Source organism: Oncorhynchus mykiss, chromosome 25 (genome assembly GCF_057628025.1).
Source record: "Oncorhynchus mykiss isolate SJ-2025 chromosome 25, ASM5762802v1, whole genome shotgun sequence".
Lineage (NCBI taxonomy): Eukaryota > Metazoa > Chordata > Actinopteri > Salmoniformes > Salmonidae > Oncorhynchus > Oncorhynchus mykiss.
Genome location: NC_143046.1, coordinates 42,659,534 through 42,686,969, shown reverse-complemented (window position 1 = coordinate 42,686,969; position 27,436 = coordinate 42,659,534). Strand labels below are relative to the sequence as shown.

The following is a 27,436-nucleotide window of genomic DNA, read 5'->3' as shown; positions in this document are numbered from 1 at the left end:
CCTCTTCACTGTTGATGTTGAGACTGGTGTTTTGCGGGGTACTATTTAATGACGTTGCCAGTTGAGGACTTGTGAGGTGTCTGTTTCTCAAACTAGAGACTCTAATGTACTTGTCCTCTTAATCAGTTGTGCACCATTGGAACACAGTAGTGATGGTTGCTGATAATGGGCCTCTGTACGCCTATGTAGATATTCCATTAAAAAATCTGCCGTTTCCAGCTACGATAGTCATTTACAACATTAAGAATGTTACTGTATTTCTGATCAATTTGATGTTATTTTAACGGACAAAAATGTGCTTCTCTTTCAAAAACAAGGAAATTTCTAGTGACCCCAAAGCTTTGAACGGTAGTGTAGTTACAAACTGAAAATCTACATTGGAAGTTGTGCTGTATTTGCAGCTAGAATTTGGGTTCATCTTAGTCAACTTTATATTCACTCGAGGTAAATATATTTCATGGGAAAATATCCTTTGATCTTCAAGTCTAGGATAATTACAAAAGTGCTGAGATTCATGGTTTTCATTTACTTGCGTTTTGAGGGCAGAGAGTATTTCAAACTACGTACCTACATTGTTGTGGTGATATTAGCATATCACAGACCTAATTGGATCAAAGTCTGCCATAGCAACACTACTTGAAATTATTCAACCAAGCTGGTGTAGCTATTTTAATGAGCAACAACACCACCCCTCCCCGCCAAAATATTGTTGCCTGAATAACTATTTAAACAACGCTATTTCTGTCCCATGCGAAAACCACAAAACTGTCTACAAACGGGGACCCCTATATTAATAAGAACATTTAGGTTACATGACTACTGAATTTGTGCATCATTTTGTTTTGTTTTTCACATTGCAGATGTAGTACATGTGTCTGATCCATGTTATTACAGCTGCATTTAATTAAATTCCATTTCATCTATTTGTGGTATGAAGGTAATTTTGATCAAATTTTTTTCAGACAACATTGTGTTACATCGTTAATTATGAGTTTAATTGAGGACCAACCTCTGAATATGTTGTTATTTTGTTTTATAGATGTGAACTCATGAATATTGCAGGCCTCACTGACACCTAGTAGGCTACGGTAGAACAATTGAAATGAAGGTAAAGGTAGTGTAGCTGAATTAATGAATTGGCAGAGTTTTTGCATTTTGGTTACGTAATGGTGGAACACATAGACAGGTATCAGGGATCAAGGTAAGACCAAGATGCAGATTGTCGAAGTAACACTATTTATTGTAGCAAACGGGCAGGCAAAGACAGGTCAAGGCAAAATCCAGGGTAAGAGAAAGGTACAGGACGGCAGGTGGACTCAGGGTCAGGGACAGGCAGGGTTCAGGTGGAGCAAAGGTACAGGATGAGGACAGGCAAAGGTCAAAACCGGGAAGACTAGCAAAGAGAGGCTGGGAAACGATAGAAGCTGACAGGAAAACCGCTGGTAAGCTTGAACGAACAAGACAAGCTGGCAACAAACAAACTGCGAACACAGGTATAAACACATGGGATAATAGGGAAGATGGGCGATACCTGGAGGGGGGTGGAGACAAGCACAAGGGCAGGTGAAAGACAGGTGCATGACCTGTTCAAGTGTGAGCAATGAAGCAGAAGTACTCTCTGTTTACAACGTGCAGTATATTCCTGAATAATTTGGATCCCCTCCATTGTGCAAATCTGCGAATTGAAACATTTTCAGGTTAAAAAACAAAGGGTCTTTTTAGCACTTTCATATTCCTTTTTTAGCACTTTCATTTTCCTCCTTATTCACAACCACAGAGAAGACAAACGTACAAGTACACACAATTCCTTAGAGAAACAAGACAATAAGAATAGTTTTACATTGCTTTTAGCATCTGACATGTGTTCTCCATTGTACTAGTTAGTTTTGGCAGTGCACTAATGACTACACTTGCTTAAAAACGGCTCTACAAAAAGAAGACTGAGATCTGTGTTATGACTCCTTCTGCTCTAAAACACATGTTATATTTTGCTTATTATGACTAAAACTCCAACAATCCCCACCAGAACAGCCACAACAATCGCTACCGGTTCCCAATTACTGCTATCTTTGTCAGACACATTTAATACTTTATAACTGCATGACATACTGTCCAAATCAAATAGAAACGGAGTCTGCTAAGGAAATAACTTGTAAGGCTTTGAACCCAAGTGACAGATAACAATGGAACAAAAGTATTGTGCTCAACAAAGGAGAGACCATTTCCTGATTGATTGCAGGTTCTAACATTTTGCAGGATGGAAATTATTCTGAGCCAGAAGGATGCGAACAGTTAATACAACCTTTACCAAAATCTGTATCAACAAAATCATAAAAAGCACACATCACCTATAACCAACTGTTAGTTAAAAATCTGCAGTGACCTTCCATATCAACTTCATTATAAACATTATGTTTATCTGTCTAACAAAACCATCAAAAGCAATCAACTACAGGTATATAAATACGGAAACATACATCTATACAATGTTGCCTTGTTTTCGTTTGACTGTCAGTTAGTTTTGGGTTGCGTTTTTCTTTAGTTCATTTTTAACAGGTGGTTTTTCCCTGGACTGTGTCTGAGTGGGGTTTTGTGGCTACTGTTGCAGCCCGGTGTCCTGTTATTTATGAGCTTGTTGAATAAAACAACCCTTTTCCTTCGGAACTTGTGTCACCTGCTCCTGACTCCCCACCCACATCTCCTTGGGGGGATCTGACACCTGTAGACTTCATTAAGAGAGTTTCTCAGGCTCATATACACTGGTGGGACCTGGATTCATTGAGAGGAGACAAAGGGAAGCATGTTAGGGAACAAGACAGAGCCCAATATGACACCAATGCACTTCATGCAATATAAAAGCCCTAAACTACTAAGGGAAACTTGGAGAGATAAGGCTGGAGAGAGCAGATGCATTTCAGCATGATATTCGGTTAGAGTTAGGAGTTTGCCTGACCAGTTCCGGCACAGTACACCTTTATTTTCAGGACAATTCCTGCCCTCTGTGCTCAATGAAGGCAGTAGTGCATTGATGTGTGCAATTCAAATACACTCATTGTATTTCTGCAGATTCAATATATTTGAAGGTCACGGATAGTCACCTGTAATTGATTATTACAAGCATTCAGCACAAGCTTGATAAGCCCCTTTCACCACCTTAGTGCTGAGCCTATCTGACAAAGACGGTATTCATGTCTACTGTTGACAGTCGACAAAGGATTTTAACCCGTTTTTATAGCATTTGGTCTAGGAAAAGTATCTGTCACGCATGAATAATCTCAGTAAAATTGCAACGGGTGAGATGCTACGATATTTTCAGATTTTATGTTATTGTAACAGCCTTACACTTCAGACAGTAACACTTTATTTTGAAGGGTACATATAACACAAATAACCCATACATAGAGCATTTATAAGCAGTTCATACATGCATTGTCTTGAAGTTGATTATGTACTGCTTAAAAATGTTATATTCCCTTCAAATAAAGGGTTACCATTCAAACAATGTTAACAATGTGTGAAAAAGTCAGTCTAGCAAAAATAAGACATAACACATTAGAAATTACATATGTGGAATTACTTTCAGCAAGTGGATGTGAAATTGCAGTCCTTGTTTCAATTGTGTAAAAACTGATACCTCTAAATCCAATTACCATGTAATTACATAGCAATGCCTTTATAGCTACTATGTTACTATAGTTATTACTATGTAGTTACAGAACATAAGTATTAGGGGCAACTTAATGTAAAGTGTTACCATATTGGCTGTAGCAGAGGTGGGCCACGCTTTCCAACCCATAGTGTATGAGAGCGAAAATCTAATACCCAATGAAGGCTGCAGAGGTTCTCCAGGTACTTTGCTTGAACTGTGTAATATTGCAGGGTAGCCTTGCGAGATGAGCCATCTTGAAATTCAAAGGGACGGCATTGAGTTAGGTGGTGGCAGTATAGGTGCTATACCGTCATCGAGCAGTGCAGTGAAAAATAACAGTTTTTTTTCCCTTTGAGCTTTGATTAAAATTCTCTCTTTTTTTCTCTGTTTGTGTCTCGCACAGGGATGTATATGGCTTGGCACCGGTGTTGAAGTCTCACTTGGACACATGGCCGAAGAAAGGGCTTGCAGGTGATTAGCCGTCAGGTTCACTTTGGGAGGTAAGATGACGTGTGAATTGCGGCATTCTTGGGTTTTCAAGGGCACAGTATGTGAATTTGATTGCCAATGCCAGTGGTTCCCCTCACGACTCCATTAAACTCTTGTCAGATCTGAATACATACCTGCTGAGTTCTCAAGGAACAGTAGATGATCAAAAATATGAAGAAGGTGATTTCTTCGATTATTGCACTTCTATTAAAACATGGGTCTGTTGATTTAAGGGACAGATCACAATTTACTGGAGGGGAGGGGTGGTCCAAAAAAAATAACACATCTTTGGGGATAGTTCTGTGTTTTTTTTATTGGGCACAGGGGACGTTCTCTCTTGCAGGTTTTACTATATAATTTCTTCCATCCTAGCCACATTTCCTCATCTGCATGCATGCACCTCCCATATATCAAGCTGTTTTGGTACTTCCCTTATACACTTTGCTTTTCTGTATGCACTTGCCTTTGTTGGTAATTGCTGCAATATAGCCTGTTCATAACTTTGGTGAAGGTTTTTAAGGAGAGAGGCCAGCTGAGCGCATGGTGAGTGTTGCGCAAGAGACAGGTAATGCAATTTGAACGGAATTGATGGCGAGAGAGAAAGGCTATGATAGTGTTCGGGTGCACAAAGTGTTAAACCTGTGGAGTTGAAGAAAAATCTTTACAATTCAAAAATAAGCTGACCCTCGAAAGCCAGATGGAGATGTGTAAATGTGACCCACCTCCTTGATTCAGTCCTAGCTAGCAACATTTGAAATTGTTTTTGGCTGAAAATGCTATATCGTGCTTTGAGAGTTGATAAACTTTTGAGAAAATGGCCCGTGACTGTTTTGGTACATACTGGAGAGCAGATCTTTGTCTACTGTCACACTCTGATCTGTTTACCTGTCCCTGTGATTGTCTCAACACCCTTCCAGGTGTTGCCCCTTATCCCCTGTGTATTTATACCTGTGTTCTCTGTTTGTCCATTGCCAGTTCATCTTGTTGGTCAAGTGAACCAGCGTTTATGTTCTCAGCTCCTGCTTTTTCCAGTCTCTCCTTGTCTTACCCTCCTGGTTTGGACCCTTGCCTGCCCTGACTCTGAGCCCACCTGCCTGACCACTCTGCCTGCCCCTGACCCTGAGCCTGCCTACTGACCCCTGCCTGCCTTGACCTGTCTATTGCCTGCCCCTGTTGGAACCATGAAACCATTGTCAATGTCTACACCCATTCAACATCGTTCAAACTCTCTTAAGCCTTAGCCCCACCCATCTCTTTAAGGATGCACATGTGCTGGACATAGTGAGTAAGTACTGTAGTAAACCATCAAAGATTAAGACAAAAAATTGTGAAAGTAGTAGTAAAAATGAACTAGTCCTTGGCCTATATCATAATCTGACTTTGGTGCAGCTAAAGTTGTCCTTCACATTAACGTCTCTGGCAATCACACACTATATCAAATACATTTTTATTTGGCACACGCATAGGATACCGCAGGTGTAAACGGTACAGTGAAATAGTAATCTTAACCCATACAACTATGCACCATTAATTAATCAATGTTAGCTAGCTAGCAAAGTAAATGGAGATACTAATAATATGACCACAGCTCATACACGTAACATTAGCTAGCGAGCCAGCACGCTTTCATGGAATGAAAACAACTTTCTGACAAAATTAGAAATTTATAATATCTGAAAATGTAGCAAGACTCTTACCGGAATACATGGATGAACACTTCTCCCTCACTGTCAAGGATGCCATGGTTGCCCTTAGCTAACCAACTAGGCTCAATGTTAGCTAGCTAGCTGACATTAGGCTATAACACAAATGGGTTTCTGAGATACCAATAATATTACTTCACAGCTGAAACACGTAATGTTAGCCAATTGAGCCAGACAGCTACTGTCAGCTAACTAACGGTGGACTTTACCTTGCAATAAAAATGACTTTTACAAAATTTGAAAAATATCATTTCTGCTAAAGCTACCCGTATACATGAATGAAAACTTCTCCCTCTCTGTCATGGACTCCATTGTTGCCCTTAGTTTGAAGATGTAATCTGGAGACAGGTGTTTTATTCGACAGCCTTCTGTGTTCTCTTTTCGACTCCCAGCGCATTTGCAATCATGCTCTGCTTCCACCGGGCATTCAACTGCTTCTGTGAAAACAACATTGTTTATCTCTGTTTCTTCACGATCACTGTCATCAGAAGACTACAATGTCTGGTTCAATGAAAATGTTTTCCTCGTCATCTGAATCATTTTCAGAGTCAGAGAGTCAGCATAGCATGATCATTCTCCAAAAAGTAGTCCATCACAACTTTTTCTGACTGATCTTCGTTGATAGCGCTTCTTAAAATCAGAGCAGCAATGTTGGGAGCAGTAGCATCACTTTTGCGGTTCTTCATGGCATCTTTCAAAAAAGCCACGGTAGAAAGTATTAACAGCTCATGTTATAGACAGAAGCATGCTACATGCACACCAATCTGACCTCATCTCTCGGCATGTCCAGCCAATCATGGCTAGCGGGAAGGTTTCTGACTTTTTCAGTGGCTAAACCAACTAGGCTCGTAATTTAACAAGTTTATTTACAAATGGTATACAAGTTTGTTATTAACCTGAACATGAAAGTTCACATCTTCCAGAATACATTTCTGCCCATAAACAAATGTACCTTCAAATGCCTCTTTTGTGAAGTAGTGATGTGCGACTAGCTTCCTGGAACGAGTCACAAATTAGACACCATTTAGTCCTTAGCATATGTTGCAGCAAGTGTCGGGACCACAATGGAAATAAGTCCCCATCTTTATTGTGCAGTACGCTCACTTTTAACATTTGTGCATATATGTATTTGTTTTTACCCGCAAATAAAATCAATCAATCCAAACTGTGCAATGGCGAATGGAAAGAGACATCTGTTACATGACATTCGGAGATTTTGGGTAAACCTACAAGGTAGGGAGGGATGTGTATTTTGTTTGTCGAGATTGACGTGGTCTATTTATTGTGGTGTCGAAAACGTAAACCATGATATTGAAGTGCCTAAAGTCAGTATGTTTTGTTTATTGGTCGTGTGGTGCACTAGCACAGAAACCTGTTGGTGGAGAAATTGTTGCATGTATTTTATGTCATTTTAAATACGACATCAGAATGTTGAAAATCGGATTCCCCTAGCTGATCATTGTCTGCAACCGGCTCCGATCGTGAAGTACTGAAACATGCAGGGAGAGTGAGCTAGTCTGTGATGGTCTGCGAACCCTCAACCTTCTGTCCTGGGGCCCTGTGTGGCATCAACTGTGTCACAAAAGCATTCAATTAATTACAAAGGGAGAGCCGAGTAAAAATATTTTGAACTTTGGGGACAGGAGTGCACTTTTTTATTTTTTACTACCCCCCCCCCCCCCCCCCCCCCCCCGACTTCAGAAGTGGGCAAATGAGATATACCGTGGTGTACTACATCATACCTTGATTCTGCATTAACCTCCGGAACCTACGACACACACTGGGATTTGGGCCCAATGTCATTGACTGTTAAAATGATGCAAGTAGTTTTGGTATGGTTTCCGAGCAACACAAGTCACTTGGTTATTTATTGAATAAAATAAAGTGTGTGCGTGACAGAGTATGTACATGTGTTTGTCGTTCAGAAAGTCTATTAGTCATGCAAATTAGTGTTTTGTCCTATTTTGGCAGGGATTTCTCTCTCGAGGACATCTTAAAGGCCATTAAATAGGAGATATCTTGTCCTTATAAACATGATGAGATGAGGGGCTCACAGAGCTCAAGGCCAGATTGAGGTACGTTAGATTGAGGTACTGGACGTCTCTTTGGGTATGTCTTTGTAAGCTTGGCACATCTAGCTTACAAAGACATTCTTTAAGGCAAAACTGCTCCAGCTCCTTCAAATTGGATGGGTTCCCCTGGTGTACAGCAATCTTTAAGTCATACCACAGATTCTCAATTGGATTGAGGTCTTGGCTTTGACTAGGCCATTCCAAGACATTTCAATGTTTCCCCTTAAACCACTCAAGTGTTGCTTTAGCAGTATGCTTAGGGTCATTATCCTGCTGGAATGTGAATCTCCGTCCCAGCCTCAAATCTCTGGAAGACTGAAACAGCTTTCCCTCAAGAATTTCCCTGTATTTAGCACCATCCATCATTCCTTCAATTCTGACCAGTTTCCCAGTCCCTGCTGATGAAAAACATCCCCACAGCATGATGTTGTCACTACCATGCTTCACTGTGGGGATGGTGTTCTCGTGGTGATGAGAGGTGTTGGGTTTTCCTTGATGGCCAAAAAGCTCAATTTTAGTGTCATCTGACCAGAGTATCTTCCTCCATATGTTTGGGGAGTCTTCCACACCAAACGTGTTTGCTTATTTTTTTAATGGGAGCTTTGCAGCTCCTTCAGGGTTATCTTTGCTCACTTTGTTGTCTCTCTGGGCGGCAGGTTGGCAGGTTTGTTGTGGTGCCGTGTTCTTTCCATTTTTTACTAATGAATTAAATGGTGCTCTGTGGATTTTCAACGTTTTTTTTTTATAACCCATCCCTGATCTGTACTTCTCCACAAATTTGTCCCTGGCCTGTTTGGAGAGCTCCTTGGTCTTCATGGTGTCACTTGCTTGGTGTTGCAGACTCTGGGGCCTTTAAGAACTGCTGAGATCATGTGACAGATCATGGTGACACTTTATTTAACTAATTATGTGACTTCTGAAGGTAATTGCTTGCACCAGATCCTATTTAGGAGCTTCATAGCACAAGGCGTGAATACATATACACGCACCACTTTCAGTTTTTGAATTTCAAATGTTTTGAACTTCATCAATTTGGACTATTTTGTGTCTGTCCTTTACATTAAATCCAAATTTAAAAATCCTTTTAAATTACAGGTTGTAATGCAACAAAATAGGAACACCAAGGGGGATGAATACTTTTCCAAGGCACTGTAAACAAGGGCTGTAAATTACAGGCTTGTTTATGAACACCATTGAGACGTCAGTACAATGGGCATCCAAAGCCTTCCAGACTATAGCGAATATCGAACAGCTGAGCTCCAGTGCGTGGCAGAGTTTGTGTGTGCGTGTGTGTGTGTGTGATGTTAGTGTATTAACACACTGGAGAGGAAGGATTAGTGTTTCCATCAAGGATGCTGGTCTCATACATGTCTGTGTGTGTGCACATATTTAACTATCTTTCTATTCCGGTGTCAGATCTGGAGAAAAAAAGGCAGCTGTTAATAAAATTTGGGAAATTAGCTGTTGCCTGTATGTCACTGTAGTGCATGGAAGGGACAAGGATAAGAATCCCTCCGCTATACAGTGACAAAAAAAGTTGCACGCTTTATATACAGTGTATGCTTCCATTAAATTGTTAACATGTCATTTTTCTTGGTGGTGACACATTCTAAATCGCATTCATCACATGTCCTAAGTACCCTGCACACACAGCGATCCGTTTAACTCAAATATAGGTAATCACATACAATCCTCCCCCCTTCTCCTCCCCCAGCTTCAATCCAACTGAGGTAAAGAACTCTCAGGCTCCTTGGCTAATCCCCCAGTCAAACCGAGTTTCAAATTCAATCTCATTTTTCTCATTACATGTTGGGGGGAGATACCGGGACCCCATATTGGTCCAGAAATAGTTGGCCTTGCTAATCTGATCGGTTGCCACATTAAGACCAGGGACGGTTGATGATGATCCTGGTGGAGGGATTGATACCGACAGGGCAGAGCAGGATGGCTGAAAGAAAGAAGAACTTTCAAGGAAAAAAACAGGAGGCTAGTATATTGAGGCCAAGTGTAGTGGACCTCAGTGTTATGTACTGTATTTACTTGGATGTTTCGAAAAGCAAATGGCAACCCTTGTGGATTGAGGTAAGCGACAGTATACAGGACATTAAATATGAAAAACCTGTCTGTAACTGGCATAATAATGCGGGTTTAACTAAGGGCTTTTGCCATGAAGCAAGGACAACTACTACCAGGATGAATGAATAAATAGCCCTCACTCACACGCAAACAACTCTGAACATAAACTTACAAACATACACTATGTATTATCACTGTACGGCAGTGGCACCAACCGGTCGATCTTCAAGGCATTCCTATTCGATCCGCAAACATTTCTGTAGAAAAGCGTGCGCTCCTTCTTTTCCTTGTGTGTGTTGGCGGTTGGTGCATCAGAAGCCCCTCGCGCCGTGTAACCATTTAATTTGCCTAAAAAGACAAACTCTGCCGACCCAGCGGACCGGAAGATCTCTGGGTGCACCTACAGCGCTGGCCAATCACTGTGTCTACAGAGCTTCCACGACCCATCAGATGCATGTACCATCAGTCTAATAAAATAAAACAGCTAATTATTTGCAAATTGTTTTAATTTATGCTCGGCTGATCTATTTCGTTTCAAAAGCTTGAGTTTTGAAATATATAGCCAATATGCCGTGGTAATGTTTCATGCCTACCCAACGTTCCTGCAGAACTGTTTTTATTAGGTTAATGTTACATTTTTGAAGTCATGTTTAAAAACAAAAAATCTGAGCGGTAGATTTCGTCATTCTTTTTGAATGCAAAAGTGATCTTGACTCAGAAAAGGTTGGTGACCACTGCTGTAGGGTTTGCCGCTGTCTGGGTCGTTCCACAAAATAAATCCCTTTTGCATCACTTTGATATTTTAAGTAGAAATTGAGCACCAATATATCATTTTAATAATATAGACCACATGGAAGATTCAATAAATATGATTTCTATATGAATAAAGACTTACTAAAGTACCAAAATGCAGCAGTTGACATGTCCCTCTGTGACTTCTAGGAAGGTATAAACCCACTTAACTGCAACATTTCTACAAGCTTTCGCCATCATTGTAAAGTCCTGGGGCTCTATTCAATCAGCATCGTGGAATTTTACTTTACAGCACGATTGAAATGTAAAGACACTGTTTCCGCTTTAACAGAGACTGCATTCAAGGTAAACGCTGCTTATTTTTTTTATTTCACCTTTATTTAACCAGGTAGGCTAGTTGAGAACAAGTTCTCATTTGCAACTGCGACCTGGCCAAGATAAAGCAAAGAGTTACACATGGAGTAATGTCAGCATGTCAGCTATATCAGAAACTATCTTAATCAAATCAAATCAAATGTATTTGTCACATACACATGGTTAGCAGATGTTAATGCGAGTGTAGCGAAATGCTTGTGCTTCTAGTTCCGACAATGCAGTAATAACCAATGAGTAATCTAACCTAACAATTCCAAAACTACTACCTTATACACACAGTGTGAAGGGATAAAGAATATGTACATAAAGATATATGAATGAGTGATGGTACAGAACGGCATAGGCAAGATGCAGTAAATGGTATCGAGTACAGTATATACATATGAGATGAGTAATGTAGGGTATTGTAAACAAAGTGGCATAATTTAAAGTGGCTAGTGATACATGTATTACATGAAGATGCAGTAGATGATATAGAGTACAGTATATACATATACATATGAGATGAGTAATGTAGGGTGTGTAAACATTATATTAAGTCGCATTGTTTAAAGTGGCTAGTGATATATTTTCCATCAATTCCCATTATTAAAGTGGCTGGCGTTGAGTCAGTGTGTTGGCAGCAGCCACTCAATGTTAGTGGTGGCTGTTTAACAGTCTGATGGCCTTGAGATAGAAGCTGTTTTTCAGTTTCTCGGTCCCTGCTTTGATGCACCTGTACATCGCTGAATCTGCTTCAGCAAGTGTTATTTTTGGCTTAGGGGTTAGTTAGGGGTTTGGGGTTAAGGTTAGTTTAGTTAAGGGTTTAGGGAAAATACCATTTTGAATGGGAATACATTTTTTGTCCCCCACTTGGATAGTTAAAACAATGTGTTTGTGTGTGCTTGCTATTTTTTTGTTGCAAACTATTACTAAAATCTCAACTGATATGCAATGTTTTTTATTGATGTCCTGACATTTGTCCCCGGGGAGATATTTTCACCTTGCTGACTCTGCGATTCGAACAAGCAACCTTTCGTTTACTGTCCCAAAGCTCGTTTTAATATGGTAAAAGTATTGCTTTTTAAATATAATTTTTCAAAAGAAACATTGATTTCCGGAAGATCAGTTCACGTAACAGGGTTGACCTTTAAATGAGTGACATTTTTTTTAAAACTTTGTTACGCCATCAGGTAGGCTGGTTTTACTCTTTTTGGCCAGTTTCTGTGGCTTGTGGTGGAAAATAACATCAACCATGTTACCAATAGATAGACAAGCCAGATATGTTTTAACAATGTAAATTGTTTTGTGAAGCTTACATTCAATTGGCCCTATCACATGAGTGATTTATGGCTGATTTAAGATTAATTTGTCATCCTGTTACAGTCAACCCTCTTACAAACAAGTTTTTAAGAAAGATATTCTCTGGTACTTGTGTATCCTTTTTAGCCAGTTGTTCTGAAAGTAGCACCCAAGAGCCAAAAATAGCACCCTGAACAATGGTGTACTATGTCACAAATGTGCAGATACAGTTGGAGTAATTAAAACTCGTTTTTCATCCACGCCAAAACTATATTTTGTTAACAAGAATTTTGTGGAAAGTCGGTTAGGACATCTACTTTGTGCATATCACAAGTCATTTTACCAACAAATGTTTACAGACAGATTATTTCACTTATAATTCCAGTTCCAGTGGGTCATAAGTTGACTATGCCTTTAAACAGCTTGGAAAATTCCAGAATATTATGTCATGGCTTTAGAAGCTTCTGATAGGCTAATTGACAAAATTTGAATCAATTGGAGGTGTACCTGTGGATGTATTTCAAGGCCTACTTTCATACGCAGTGCCTCTTTGCTTGACATCATGGGAAAACCAAAATAATTGTAGACCTCCACAAGTCTGAATCATCCTTTGGAGCAATTTCCAAACACCTGAAGGTACCACGTTCATCTGTACAAACAATAGTACGCAAGTATAAACACCATGGGACCACGCAGCCATCATACCGCTCAGGAAGGAGACCCGTTCTGTCTCCTAGAGATGAACATACTTTGGTGCGAAAAGTGCAAATCAATCCCTGAACAACAGCAAAGGACCTTGTGAAGATGCTGGAGGAAGCAGGTACAAAAGTATATATATCCACAGTAAAACGAGTCCTATATCAACATAACCGGTCTGGTGAAACAACAATAGAACTGTTTGACCATAATGACCATCTTTATGTTTGAAGGAAAAATGGGGAGGCTTGCAAGCCGAAGAACACCATCCCAACCGTGAAGCACGGGGTGCTTTGCTGCAGGAGGGACTGGTGCACATCACAAAATAGATGGCATCATGAGGATGGAAAATGATGTGGATATATTGAGGCAACATCTCAAGACATCAGTAAGGAAGTTAAAGCTTGGTCGCAAATGGGTCTTCCAAATGGACAATGACTCCAAGCACACTTCCAAAGTTGTGGAAGGTTACCCAAAACGTTTGACCCAAGTTAAACAATTTAAAGGCAAAGCTACCCAATACTAATTTAGTGTATGTAAAATTCTAACCATGTGATGAAATAAAAAAATCTGAAATAAATAATTATTTCTACTATTATTCTGACATTTCACATTCTTAAAATAAAGTGGTGATCCTAACCGACCTAAAACAAGGAAATTTTACTAGGATTAAATGTCAGGAATTGTGAAAAACTGAGTTTAAATGTATTTGCACAACGCCATTGCTCTCTCTCTCGCTATATTGTGTATTCTTCTTGCTCGCTGTCACTCAAATAGCGAGGGGCTGAAGCTCAGTAGCTGAACCTCGAATTGCCAGGTAGCTGGCCCACATTTTTTTTCTCCAAGATCGCATAGCAGTTCAGACGTCTTTTGTCCTCGTCTTGTCGTGTCCTGTATATATATATATTTACAACTTTTTTTCACATACATTTTATTTTTATTTTCCATCAACTCATCTTCTAAACACTCTCCTGCAACCAGCCTCACCAATTTATATTTATAAAAAAGTATTATTTACCTCAGATCTGCAATCCTTCAGGAAGCTAGCCAGAAACTCCAGGAGGCTGGCCAGAAACTAGCCAGAAGCTAGCCAGGAGCTAGCCCAGAAGCTAATCAGAAGCTAACCACGGTTTGTGGTCATCGGCTGTCCTTTAGTTCGAAAATCTATCGAAAATCTATCGCCAGTTTTGTACGGCGCAGCGCGGCTCGGGAAACGGAACATACCGGACCATTTTTTTTTTTCTCTCCATGTCCCTGGATTTCAACTGCTCTCTGGACGTTCATACCCGGATCTCACAGCTAGCTAGCTGCTATCCGTGTGACAGTCGGCTTTCGTCGATTCCGGAGCAAACATCGATTGTTCCGGTGCTAGCCAGCTCCGTCAATCACGCCTGAGTTCCATCATTCACTCCTGGGCTGCAGTCACCTATCCGGACCCGTTTCACTGCCTACGCGGAGCCCCACCGGGCCTTCACAACCGGACTGCCGACGTTATCTACCTGAAGGAGATCCGGCTGGCTCCTCTGTCGCGACGTTACCGGAACGCCCATCTGCGGCCCGCTAACCGTTAGCTGTCTTTCCGGCTGCTATCTGAATAGACAATCGGACAATTTATTTATTTGAATTATTATGTTTTCTTCTCGGGCCTCTATAACTATATCTATTGTTCTTATTTTTGTTGTTGTGTGATTTGGATTAATCCCCTCTACCACACGGAACCCCACTAATCTACTGACCGAACGCAAGAGGTGGCTAACAACAGACTCCATCCTATGCTAGCTTGCTACCGGTTGGCTTGGCTAGCTGTCTAAATCGCCGTGACCCTAAACCAACCTCTCCACTCACTGGACCCTTTTGATCACTCGACTAAGCATGCCTCTCCTTAATGTCAATATGTCTTGTCCATTGCTGTTCTGGTTAGTGTTTATTGGCTTATTTCACTGTAGAGCCTCTAGTCCTGCTCACTATACCTTATCCAACCTATTAGTTCCACCACCCACATATGCAATGACATCTCCTGGTTTCAATGATGTTTCTAGAGACAATATCTCTCTCTTCATCACTCAATACCTAGGTTTACCTCCACTGTATTCACATCCTACCTTACCTTTGTCTGTACATTATACCTTGATGCTATTTTATCGCCCCCAGAAACCTCCATTTACTCTCTGTTCCAGACGTTCTAGACGACCAATTCTTATTGCTTTCAGTCGCACCCTTATTCTACTCCTCCTATGTTCCTCTGGCGATGTAGAGGTGAATCCAGGCCCTGCAGTGCCTAGCTCCACTCCTATTCCCCAGGCGCTCTCTTTTGACGACTTCTGTAACCGTAATAGCCTTGGTTTCATGCATGTTAACATTAGAAGCCTCCTCCCTAAGTTTGTTCTTTTCACTGCTTTAGCACACTCTGCCAACCCGGATGTTCTAGCTGTGTCTGAATCCTGGCTTAGGAAGACCACCAAAAATTCAGACATTTTAATTCCAAACTACAACATTTTCAGACAAGATAGAACTGCCAAAGGGGGCGGTGTTGCAATTTACTGCAAAGATAGCCTGCAGAGTTCTGTCCTACTATCCATGTCTGTACCCAAACAATTTGAACTTCTACTTTTAAAAATCCACCTTTCTAAAAACAAGTCTCTCACCGTTGCCGCCTGCTATAGACCACCCTCTGCCCCCAGCTGTGCTCTGGACACCATATGTGAACTGATTGCCCCCCATCTATCTTCAGAGCTCGTGCTGCTAGGCGACCTAAACTGGAACATGCTTAACACCCCAGCCATCCTACAATCTAAACTTGATGCCCTCAATCTCACACAAATTATCAATGAACCTACCAGGTACCTCCCCAAAGCCTTAAACACGGGCACCCTCATAGATATCATCCTAACCAACTTCCCCTCTAAATACACCTCTGCTGTCTTCAACCAAGATCTCAGCGATCACTGCCTCATTGCCTGCATCCGTAATGGGTCAGCGGTCAAACGACCTCCTCTCATCACTGTAAAACGCTCCCTGAAACACTTCAGCGAGCAGGCCTTTCTAATCGACCTGGCCGGGGTATCCTGGAAGGATATTGACCTCATCCCGTCAGTAGAGGATGCCTGGATATTTTTTAAAAATGCCTTCCTAACCATCTTAAATAAACATGCCCCATTCAAGAAATTTAGAACCAGGAACAGATATAGCCCTTGGTTCTCCCCAGACCTGACTGCCCTTAATCAACACAAAAACGTCCTATGGCGTTCTGCATTAGCATCGAACAGCCCCCGTGATATGCAGCTGTTCAGGGAAGCTAGAAACCATTATACACAGGCAGTTAGAAAAGCCAAGGCTAGCTTTTTCAAGCAGAAATTTGCTTCTTGCAACACTAACTCAAAAAAGTTCTGGGACACTGTAAAGTCCATGGAGAATAAGAACACCTCCTCCCAGCTGCCCACTGCACTGAAGATAGGAAACACTGTCACCACTGATAAATCCACCATAATTGAAAATTTCAATAAGCATTTTTCTACTGCTGGCCATGCTTTCCACCTGGCTACTCCTACCCCTGTCAACAGCACTGCACCCCCAACAGCAACTCGCCCAAGCCTTCCCCATTTCTCCTTCTCCCAAATCCATTCAGCTGATGTTCTGAAAGAGCTGCAAAATCTGGACCCCTACAAATCAGCCGGGCTAGACAATCTGGACCCTTTCTTTCTAAAATTATCTGCCGAAATTGTTGCCACCCCTATTACTAGCCTGTTCAACCTCTCTTTCGTGTCGTCTGAGATTCCCAAAGATTGGAAAGCAGCTGCGGTCATCCCCCTCTTCAAAGGGGGGGACACTCTTGACCCAAACTGCTACAGACCTATATCTATCCTACCATGCCTTTCTAAGGTCTTCGAAAGCCAAGTCAACAAACAGATTACCGACCATTTTGAATCTCACCATACCTTCTCTGCTATGCAATCTGGTTTCAGAGCTGGTCATGGGTGCACCTCAGCCACGCTCAAGGTCCTAAACGATATCTTAACCGCCATCGATAAGAAACATTACTGTGCAGCCGTATTCATTGATCTGGCCAAGGCTTTCGACTCTGTCAATCACCACATCCTCATCGGCAGACTCAACAGCCTTGGTTTCTCAAATGATTGCCTCGCCTGGTTCACCAACTACTTCTCTGATAGAGTTCAGTGTGTCAAATCTGAGGGTCTGTTGTCCGGACCTCTGGCAGTCTCTATGGGGGTGCCACAGGGTTCAATTCTTGGACCGACTCTCTTCTCTGTATACATCAATGAGGTCGCTCTTGCTGCTGGTGAGTCTCTGATCCACCTCTACGCAGACGACACCATTCTGTATACTTCCGGCCCTTCTTTGGACACTGTGTTAACAACCCTCCAGGCAAGCTTCAATGCCATACAACTCTCCTTCCGTGGCCTCCAACTGCTCTTAAATACAAGTAAAACTAAATGCATGCTCTTCAACCGATCACTACCTGCACCTACCCGCCTGTCCAACATCACTACTCTGGACGGCTCTGACTTAGAATACGTGGACAACTACAAATACTTAGGTGTCTGGTTAGACTGTAAACTCTCCTTCCAGACCCATATCAAACATCTCCAATCCAAAGTTAAATCTAGAATTGGCTTCCTATTTCGCAACAAAGCATCCTTCACTCATGCTGCCAAACATACCCTTGTAAAACTGACCATCCTACCAATCCTCGACTTTGGCGATGTAATTTACAAAATAGCCTCCAATACCCTACTCAACAAACTGGATGCAGTCTATCACAGTGCAATCCGTTTTGTCACCAAAGCCCCATACACTACCCACCATTGCGACCTGTACGCTCTCGTTGGCTGGCCCTCGCTTCATACTCGTCGCCAAACCCACTGGCTCCATGTCATCTACAAGACCCTGCTAGGTAAAGTCCCCCCTTATCTCAGCTCGCTGGTCACCATAGCATCTCCCACCTGTAGCACACGCTCCAGCAGGTATATCTCTCTAGTCACCCCCAAAACCAATTCTTTCTTTGGCCGCCTCTCTTTCCAGTTCTCTGCTGCCAATGACTGGAACGAACTACAAAAATCTCTGAAACTGGAAACTCTTATCTCCCTCACTAGCTTTAAGCACCAACTGTCAGAGCAGCTCACAGATTACTGCACCTGTACATAGCCCACATATAATTTAGCCCTATCAACTACCTCTTTCCCAACTGTATTTAATTAATTTATTTATTTTGCTCCTTTGCACCCCATTATTTTTATTTCTACTTTGCACATTCTTCCATTGCAAAACTACCATTCCAGTGTTTTACTTGCTATATTGTATTTACCTTGCCACCAAGGCCTTTTTTTGCCTTTACCTCCCTTCTCACCTCATTTGCTCACATTGTATATAGACTTGTTTATACTTTATTATTGACTGTATGTTTGTTTTACTCCATGTGTAACTCTGTGTTGTTGTATCTGTCGAACTGCTTTGCTTTATCTTGGCCAGGTCGCAATTGTAAATGAGAACTTGTTCTCAACTTGCCTACCTGGTTAAATAAAGGTAAAATAAAATAAAATAAATAAAAAACATGGGGGTAAATGTAGGGAAAGTGGCACCGCACAGCTTCCAGAAAAGTCACTTTCAAACTAGTGATTTCGTGGCTGATTGAGGTAAAACAGTTTTTCTGTTTATAGATCATGCATGTTTGAACTACACATTGACATATCCTGCCCAAAGCGACAGGTTTAAAAAAAGACTTAGTAGTCGCCAAAGTACCAGAGCATGTCTTTAAGTTGAACATGTGCTCTTCATGACAAAATGTTAAAATTAGGTGAATTTACTTTTTTTTTTATCACCAAAAAGGACTCACTTCGTGGAATGACCCGTTTCATGTCATTTTGATTAAGTCCACTCCTTTCTCCGTGCCTTCCCCTGACAATAATACTAATGTGCAGGATTCATTCTAACAAAACAACACTAAATGTTTGGGAAAAGTCAGAGCAAACGTCTGTTGTGACAAGAAACTCCTCAAAAAAAGCTCCTCATTGTGGTAAGCAGTTAATCAATACTGTTGACGCACTGGAAAATGAGTCAGGATGTGTAAGCCAAAAAAGCAGCAATGGGGAATGGTGTGTTTCCCAAATTGCACCCCATTCCCATTTAGTGCACTACTTTTATGGTAACCCAGAAATTGAGTATCCAGCATACCACCAGCAGCATCTGATCATACTAAACAGCCCTCGCAACATAACAGGAGTCAAAATAAAGCCTTGGCGTACCTCTGACAAGAGACAGTGACTAATGCAATTGTAATTCACCCTAAAAAGAACACCACTGGTACATGGGGGGGGGGGGGGGGGGGGAGCTGGAGTGAGACGGTTGAGACAAACACATTCCACAGCGAGTGCTATCTATCTGCAATATGTGTTAACTAAACCTCCATCCATCCTGTTTATTCCCTGAGTCAGGCCAGCTAAACAACCACGTCTGTGTTTCTATGGTTGACAGTTGCGACACAAAAGTACTGAATGTTTCCCAAGGGTTACGGGAGTATTGGCCCCAGAGCAACTCAACAGCTTTGACTTAGGTAACTATTTGACTACTTCATCACAACAAAATGTCACTCAGACATCCACTGTTGGATATAGGATGTTTGATGGGAGGCACATGCAGTATTTTAGGATGTTTAGAGAACTGTCCAAATGCACTCGTCTTATCCAGGGCTGTATTAAAATAGTGTTTTCTTTCAAATATTTTAGCGGTACAGAACACAAGTGCAGTATACTCCAGACAGGCTAAATCAATTGTTAAATGGATCTTTAATGTATTTGTTCTGTGTTAAGACCAGTCTGTCTTATGTAATTGGCCTTCCACTGAGACTCTCCTCTCTTTTCCAGCTCAATATGAGGGCCCTCTCCTGCAGAGCCCTGACACATATAGGCAATCTTTGAATAAGGTCAAATTAGGAGGAGTTATGATGCACATCAGTAGGACTTTCGGGCGCTGGCTGACAAGACACATTTTCAAAACAGAAAATAGAACAAAATGACGAGCGAAATAAATCTAGTTCTCAACTGGGGGTGATTTGTGTTATGTCCTGGGTAAAGAAGACTGGGCAGGGAGGAGTGTGAAGAGGAGAGAAGTATCACATAGCTGGCGGGTACTATATTTTGCTGTGGTGAACCTTGGTAGGAACCTGTGTAGGCTGCATTTGGTGGACGGATATTGCTATAGGCTCTTAGTGGTGGTCTGGTCTGTTGGTGGAGGGAATAACATTGTCAAAGCAAGTACACCAACTGCTCAAATTCTTTTTATCTACGTATGTAAAGCACGTATGTTTTGGGTATATTTGATGAGCAAACTTGTATTCACTCCTCAAATGGACTATACTCACTTTTACAATTTAATAAATGACACATAATACAGAAAAAGTCGCTTGTTCATCTACTTTAAACAGGACCGTCTTCATTCTAACTCAAGTCAATCTCCTCATAAGATGCTTAAGTCTTCATACGCGGGCCCTGACCTATTTGGGATGGTGCCGAGTGACGTTAGCGTCACCAGAGTCCCTCCTTAATCCCCCCGAGAGGACGACTGGCTGATTTTAAAGACGGCTTTCCAAAACAATCCTTTGCTGACATTCACCTGTATTGGAGGGGCTAATACTGTGTCTATTATCTCCTGACGGCCAGGTGGTCCTGATTAGCAGAGCAAACATGTGAGCGTGCAAGCATGCATGCACACATTAAACACAGGTAATTAGTACATCAGTCCCCCATAACCATGCATGCAAACACACAGACAGACACACACACACACACAGCCGATTAGTCCATCAAAGTTAAAGATCACTCCCCCCATAACAAGACACACACACACGGCGGCAGCAGCAAATAGGATACAGTAAAAACATTTACTTCTGTAGTGAACACATTAAGCAGATCTCTGCATAACGGAATTATGCCTGACACTAACGGAACAACTGCTATATTGTAGTGGTTACAACATAGCAGCCCAAATGGGCTGTGAGGATGGCAGAGTCACATCGGTAACACTTTTACATGAAGTTTATCATACTCCTATGTGTTCGATGAGTCATTATGGGAAAGGAAGACATTTCGAGCATAGTCTCTTTATAGGTATCTGGCCTCGGTGGATCTCAGTTGTTTTTCCTCAATGACTGTGTAAAAGGGAAAACCATACCAAGACTGAAGCACCTTTTCTATTCTGAACTGAATCTCTGAATTAGGTGGTGGGGATAAAATAATCTTGACTAAGCACTGAATAACCCACCAGGCCAGTAAGCTAGGTACGCTCAAGTGCGCCGGCTATGGATTAGCGGTTAGTCCAGCATGTCCCTACACATGTTGATTATCGACCCTATGGGTGACAAAACTCCATTATAATTGACCTCCTGTTAAAGCCAGGCAATTATGCATTTCACATAATGGCTCCCTCTGAATAAACCTTTAGCTTCTTTACCTGACGCATGACCAATTATTTTCCCCAAATGGCACCCTATTCTATACATAGTGCACTACTTTTGACCTGAATCCAGGGCTCATGTCAAACGTAGTGCACTATGTAGGGAAAATGGTGCCATTTGGGACGCTTGGCGAAGTAACATGACTGGTTGATGGGTTCACTATTTAATTAGTGGACTGTGGCAGACCACTATTCCAACTCAAATGACCATAATAGTGAAATGTAAGTTGTTAAATATTGAATAGTTAAAGGTTATAGTAGACCTTATTGATTATGTGATATGGTAGTTACATTGTAGTTACAGTACATGGCATTTACACAATATTGTCATAATATTTATTTGCAGGGTTTTTAATCAACCTGTGTCAAACTAATTGTTTTGGAACATACAATTACTCTAAAAACATTGTCAGAAGAACTAAATCTTCCCAGAAACACTTCAAGCAGATAAACTTCTTTCCCATCATGCCAAACCAAATGCCCAAAGTGGATTCTTGGCCATCATACAGAAGCGTCCCACTCGTCCACAGTGCTCATCTGTATGATTGATGACGGGAGCCTGCTCTTTGTGCTCTATGACCCGGTCTCCGTGGACATATACCCAGAGTTGGCCCACTGAGGTGTGACAAGCATCCCAGTGAGGTGTGCAGGCACTGGCCAAGGTGAAAGCAGGACAGATGGGAAGCCCCTCTCCGTTGTATCAACCACAAAGCGGAACCAACAATCGGCTAAAAGATTCACTCTGAATCCCCCTCCTATCATTGGCAACTTTTTTCTCCTATCTATCATTGCCGACTCTTTGGATGATTTCCCCTTTGCCGGTCCCTCTCACTTAAGCTTTGACATCGATGCTCTTCATGGTCACGCGCAACTCTGGGTCCCCAGGTCTCCCGCGTTAATCGGTCTGGTGGGTGTGTTTGAGGAGGTTATTCGCTTCCGTAATTCCAGGGAAATGACCATAGATCATTGGAAGGATGGGAGAGAAAGTAGGGCCTCGCTCCGATAATCCAGATCATGGACTTATAATGCATTTCCAGCCCCGGACAACTCACTCCTGTGATTTGCTGTCAAACTTTCAATCAACGTGGCTGCTGGCAGAACTCATGTGAGGCATCTGACGGGTGGCAATTGGCATGTGGCACCATGCCTCCTCTTCTTCCCCCCTGAGCAGCATCCTAAACATGGCCACACTCACCTTGTGCTATGCCATAAAACAGCTGTAGGAATTCTCACCCGTTTAATACAATTTCCTGTCATTCCTTTCTATAGAAAATAAGTCCTTTCTATAGAAAGTCCAGTATCGTGACCACAAGACGTGGTTCCATTTGTTTTCAACAAGTGAATTGTGACAGGTTGAGTGAGTCTTTGATTTCGGTTATTCAGCTTTCCCATTGTAGAGCTTGTGTAAATTTTGTTTTCAATTATGTTTTTTTCTCCAGATACATTATCAAATGGATGACGAGCAACGGGCCAGGTCTCAAGCGATATCCGTAGTGCCTCGTTGCAGCTTTGCTAGAATTTACTTGGAAGAGTAGTGAAGGAGAAAGGTGGGAGCTGTGTTTTGATATCGCTCAATGTTCACCCGCGACTGTTCCGAGCAATTACAATACTGTCATTGTTAAAATGAAGTGTCAGAATTCAAATCACTAAAGAGAATGCAATTACAGCCGAACCTGACAGGAATAAGAATACAGTCCATTGTTCAGAGGGAGTTTGACTTTTGCATTATACATCGTTCGTATCACAAATTGAGAAGAAAAAAAACTGACAGGAGTGGGAGAAAAACTATGCTATGCCGAAGTAGAATAGCTGCTGTACTTTCAAAAACACCTTTGGCAAGTTAGCGAACACATTCTGCTCTTTTCAAATTGAAATGAGCAATTTCCCTAACGGAGCATTTTTTTTGTTTTAGAATATTGGTTGTTTTTAATAATTGTGTAGCTCTTCCAAGAAGCCATGTTCAAACGCTGAGTTTTAAAACAGTTAATCTTAGACATGTTTTGTTAGAGATGCTCTTCTCTGCTCTGACGTTTCCGACAGCATCCTGTAAGGTGGTTACAAGAAAGATATGAGCAATCCACATGCAATTTGGAACCATTGACGGCAAACATTATTTCTTCGGATGTTTGTCCCTCTCTCCTCCGTCCCACCGGATAACAGGGGATGGGGATGGATGTGGAAAAGCTCTCACCATTGGCTTATTCTTATCTCCATTGAAGGATCATCATCCTTTTTAGCACTGGCCCCCAACCATTATAAATTATAATGAACCTTGACTGCTATTGACAACATTTCCAACATACAGATAGCAAGCAAAGCAGGACTGTGGTATATAATAAGGGTCTCTTTAAGAACATATGAGCTACTGTATAATATCATATTATTACTGTTATAATATTATAATAAGTGAGTGGGAAAGAAGTGAACGGCTTGCTCCTTCAGAATGAAATACAGCGGCTGCCTCCATGTAGGTTAACACCACCTGCAAATCACACAGCTGGCACAGGAGGGGGATAATTAACTAATGAGATGCTAACGGTTTATATTCTTGACCCCCGACCTTTACACTGCTGGTGTATTCAGGTGTGGTAATGGCAACCAGCCAAAAGCACAGTATAAAATGTTAAAATGGCCTCCCACTCACATACAGCTCTCCTCCCTGCTAGGCTGGACCCAATTGAAATGTGCTGCATGCAAGCTCGGTAGGTAATATTGCAGAGGATTTGACGTGATGGATGTGGCGTTGGTTCAATAAATAAGACATCAGCAGCTGAACTTTTACGGGTGCGAGACATCCCGAATCGGCAGGATTGAGATAGCCTGGCCTTGGATGGAGTCATGGAATCTTGTGTCCAGAGAAGGTATTGTGTTTTTACTTAGGGCTTGTTTTCTTGTATGTAGCTTGTGTGTGTGTTTGTATGTGTGCGTGCATGCATGTGAGAGAGTGTGTTTGTGTGTACGTGTGTGTGAGTGCATGTGGCTATCGATTTGTGTGTGTGCGTTTGTGTTTGAGAGAGAGAGGCTTATCACCCTTCCAGGTGCCATAAAATGGACCAATGGCTCTACACAATGGCATGGCACCAGTTTCATGATGCTCTCCAATGCTCATTGACTCTGCCTTCTCATTGTTCTCCACCATTGTGCCGCTTTTATGAGACCAGCTGCCACCTGTCCACCATAACATCCAGCATGTTCACACCATCCATGGGAATGGCATTTACTACCGAATTACAAAAGCTCTGTTTCTGGAAGGAAGACTGACAAACATTTGATGAGATGAAATAGAGCTAGTCCGGAATCCTAACAGATATGCTGTTGTTTCACTTCACAATATAAAAAACTATAGTGAAATGTAGCATAACAGTGTGAATTCCAGGCTAAAATTCAGCCTCCAGCAGGGAACCATTTAACACAACGAATTCCATGCAGAATCAAATCAGACGTTTACAGTGAAGGCCTGGGACATTCTTATTAATGACTAATTGACTGCATTTTTTTTTTTTTACATTGAACACAACACCTTTCCGATCAATAGCCCTGGTTCAGCAAGATTAAAATCACTTATCTGTGATAAATTATAAAACACATGCATTTCTATTCTTTGCACAGCTCCAGGATCAATAAAGAGGTAAGTCCAGCACCATTGGATTCCGTATTGATATTAAGAGGAGGAAGGAGAGCTTTGCGGCACATCTTTTATTATTATTTATTGCTATTATTACATCTGGCTCCTGGGGCTGATCGAGTACAAAGTTGCTTAGACGTTGCATCGGCCCTATTTCCTCATGGTGGATGCTGAAAAGAGGAACAGAAAAAGTCCTTGTAACGGTCGTCGGCGGAAGAAGGTGAATACCAAAGCGCAGTGTGGTACTTGTTCATGTTATTTAATTAAACTGAACAAAAAAGCACAACAGAAACAGCTCCTTCAGGTGCAAAACACACTAAACAGAAAGTTTAATCACCCACAATTCAAGGGTGAAAACAGGCTGCCTAAGTATGGTTCTCAATCAGGGACAACGATTGACAGTTGCCTCTGATTGAGAACCATACCAGGCCAAACACAGAAATACCAAATCATAGAAAAAAAGAACATAGACTACTGACCGGCGGCAGCACCTGTAGGGAGGAGCTGGAGAGACAGCCTGGAGCGGGGGCTGCCACCGGAGGCCTGGTGCATAGAGGAGGCACCGGATAGACCGGACCGTGGAGGCGCACTGGATGTCTCGAGCACCGAGCCTGCACAACCCTACCGAGCCTGCACAACCCTACCTGGCTGGATACTCCCCGTAGCCAGGCCAGTGCGGCGAGGTGGAATAGACCGCACTGGGCTGTGCTGGCGAACCGTGGACACCATGCGTAGGGCTGGTGCCATGTACCCCGGCCCGAGGAGACGCATTGGAGATCAGATGCGCTGAGCCGGCACGGGGAGTTGGCTCATGTCTCCTACCTGACATAGCCACACTCCCCGTGTGCCCCCCCCCTCCCAAGACATTTTTGGGGCTGCCTCTCGTCCCAGCCGCGAGCTGCCTGCTCATACCACCGCTGCTCAGCTTTCACTGCCTCCAGCTCTGCTTTGGGGCAGCGATATTCCCCAGCCTGTGCCCAGGGTCCCTTGCCGTCCAGAATCTCTGGACTGGCTGCCAGACACCGCGGTGGGTGATTCTGTAATGGTCGTCGGTGAAATAAGGTGAGGACCAAAGCGCAGCGTGGTACTTGTTCATGTTATTTATTTAAACTGAACAACACAAAACAAAGAAACAAAAAAGCACAACCGAAACAGCTCCTTCAGGTGCAAACCACACTAAACAGAAAGTATAATCACCCACAACTCAAGGGTGAAAACAGGCTGCATAAGTATGGTTCTCAATCAGGGACAACGATTGACAGCTGCCTCTGATTGAGAACCATACCAGGCCAAACACAGAAATACCAAATCATAGAAAAAAAGAATTTAGACTACCCACCCAACTCACACTAAAACAAAGACATAACAAAATAACTAAGGTCAGAACGTGACAGTCCTCCTGGTTTCATGCACTTGCAATTAATGTTAACAAGAACTGTTTTTTAAACAATTTACCTAAGTATTCAGACCCTTTACTTAGTACCTTTTTGAAGCACCTTTGACAGAGATTACAGCCTCGAGTCCTCTTGGGTATGACCCTACAAGCTTGGTACACCTGTATTTGAGGAGTTTCTCCCACTTCTCTCTGCAGAACCTCTCAAGCTTTGTCAGGTTGGATGGGGAGCGTTGCTGCACAGCTATTTTCAGGTCTCTCCAGAGATATTCGATTGGGTTCAAGTCCGGGCTCTGGCTGGGCCACTCAAGGACTTTCAGAGATTTGTCCCCGAAGCAACTCCTGCGTTGTCTTGGCTGTGTGGTTAGGGTCGTTTGAAGGTGAACCTTCACCCCAGTCTGAGGTTTTGAGTGTTCTGGAGCAGGTTTTCATCAGGGATCTCTCTGTACTTTGCTCTGTTCATCTTTGCCTTATTCCTGACTAATCTACCAGTCCCTGCTGCTGAAAAACTTCACCACAGCATGATGCTGCCACCCATGCTTCACCATAAGGATGGTGCCAGCTTTCCTCCAGACTTGATGCTTGGCATTCAGGCCAAAGAGTTCAATCTTGTTTTCATCAGACCAGAGAATATTGTTTCTCATGGTCTGAGAGTCTTTAAGTGCCTTTTAGCAAACTCCAAGCGGGCTGTCATGTGCCTTTTGCTGAGGAGTGGCTTCTGTTTGGCCACTCTACCATAAAATCCTAATTGGTAGATTGCTGCAAAGATGGCTGTCCTTCTGGAAGGTTCTCCTATTTCCACAAAGGAACTCTAGAGCTCTGTCAGAGCGACTATCGGGTTATTGGTCACCTCCCTGA

General features: G+C 42.2%; 1 long non-coding RNA gene across 1 annotated transcript in view; it reads left to right on the top strand.

Annotated features, from left to right (window-relative positions):
- The window catches only part of LOC149972001 (uncharacterized), a 167,486-nt gene that overhangs the window by 20,594 nt on the left and 119,456 nt on the right, over positions 1 to 27,436 (top strand). Inside the window, exon 2 of the long non-coding RNA XR_016491731.1 lies at positions 4,053 to 4,149. This is a non-coding gene — a long non-coding RNA (uncharacterized LOC149972001). The remainder of the gene's footprint in view (positions 1 to 4,052; positions 4,150 to 27,436) is intronic.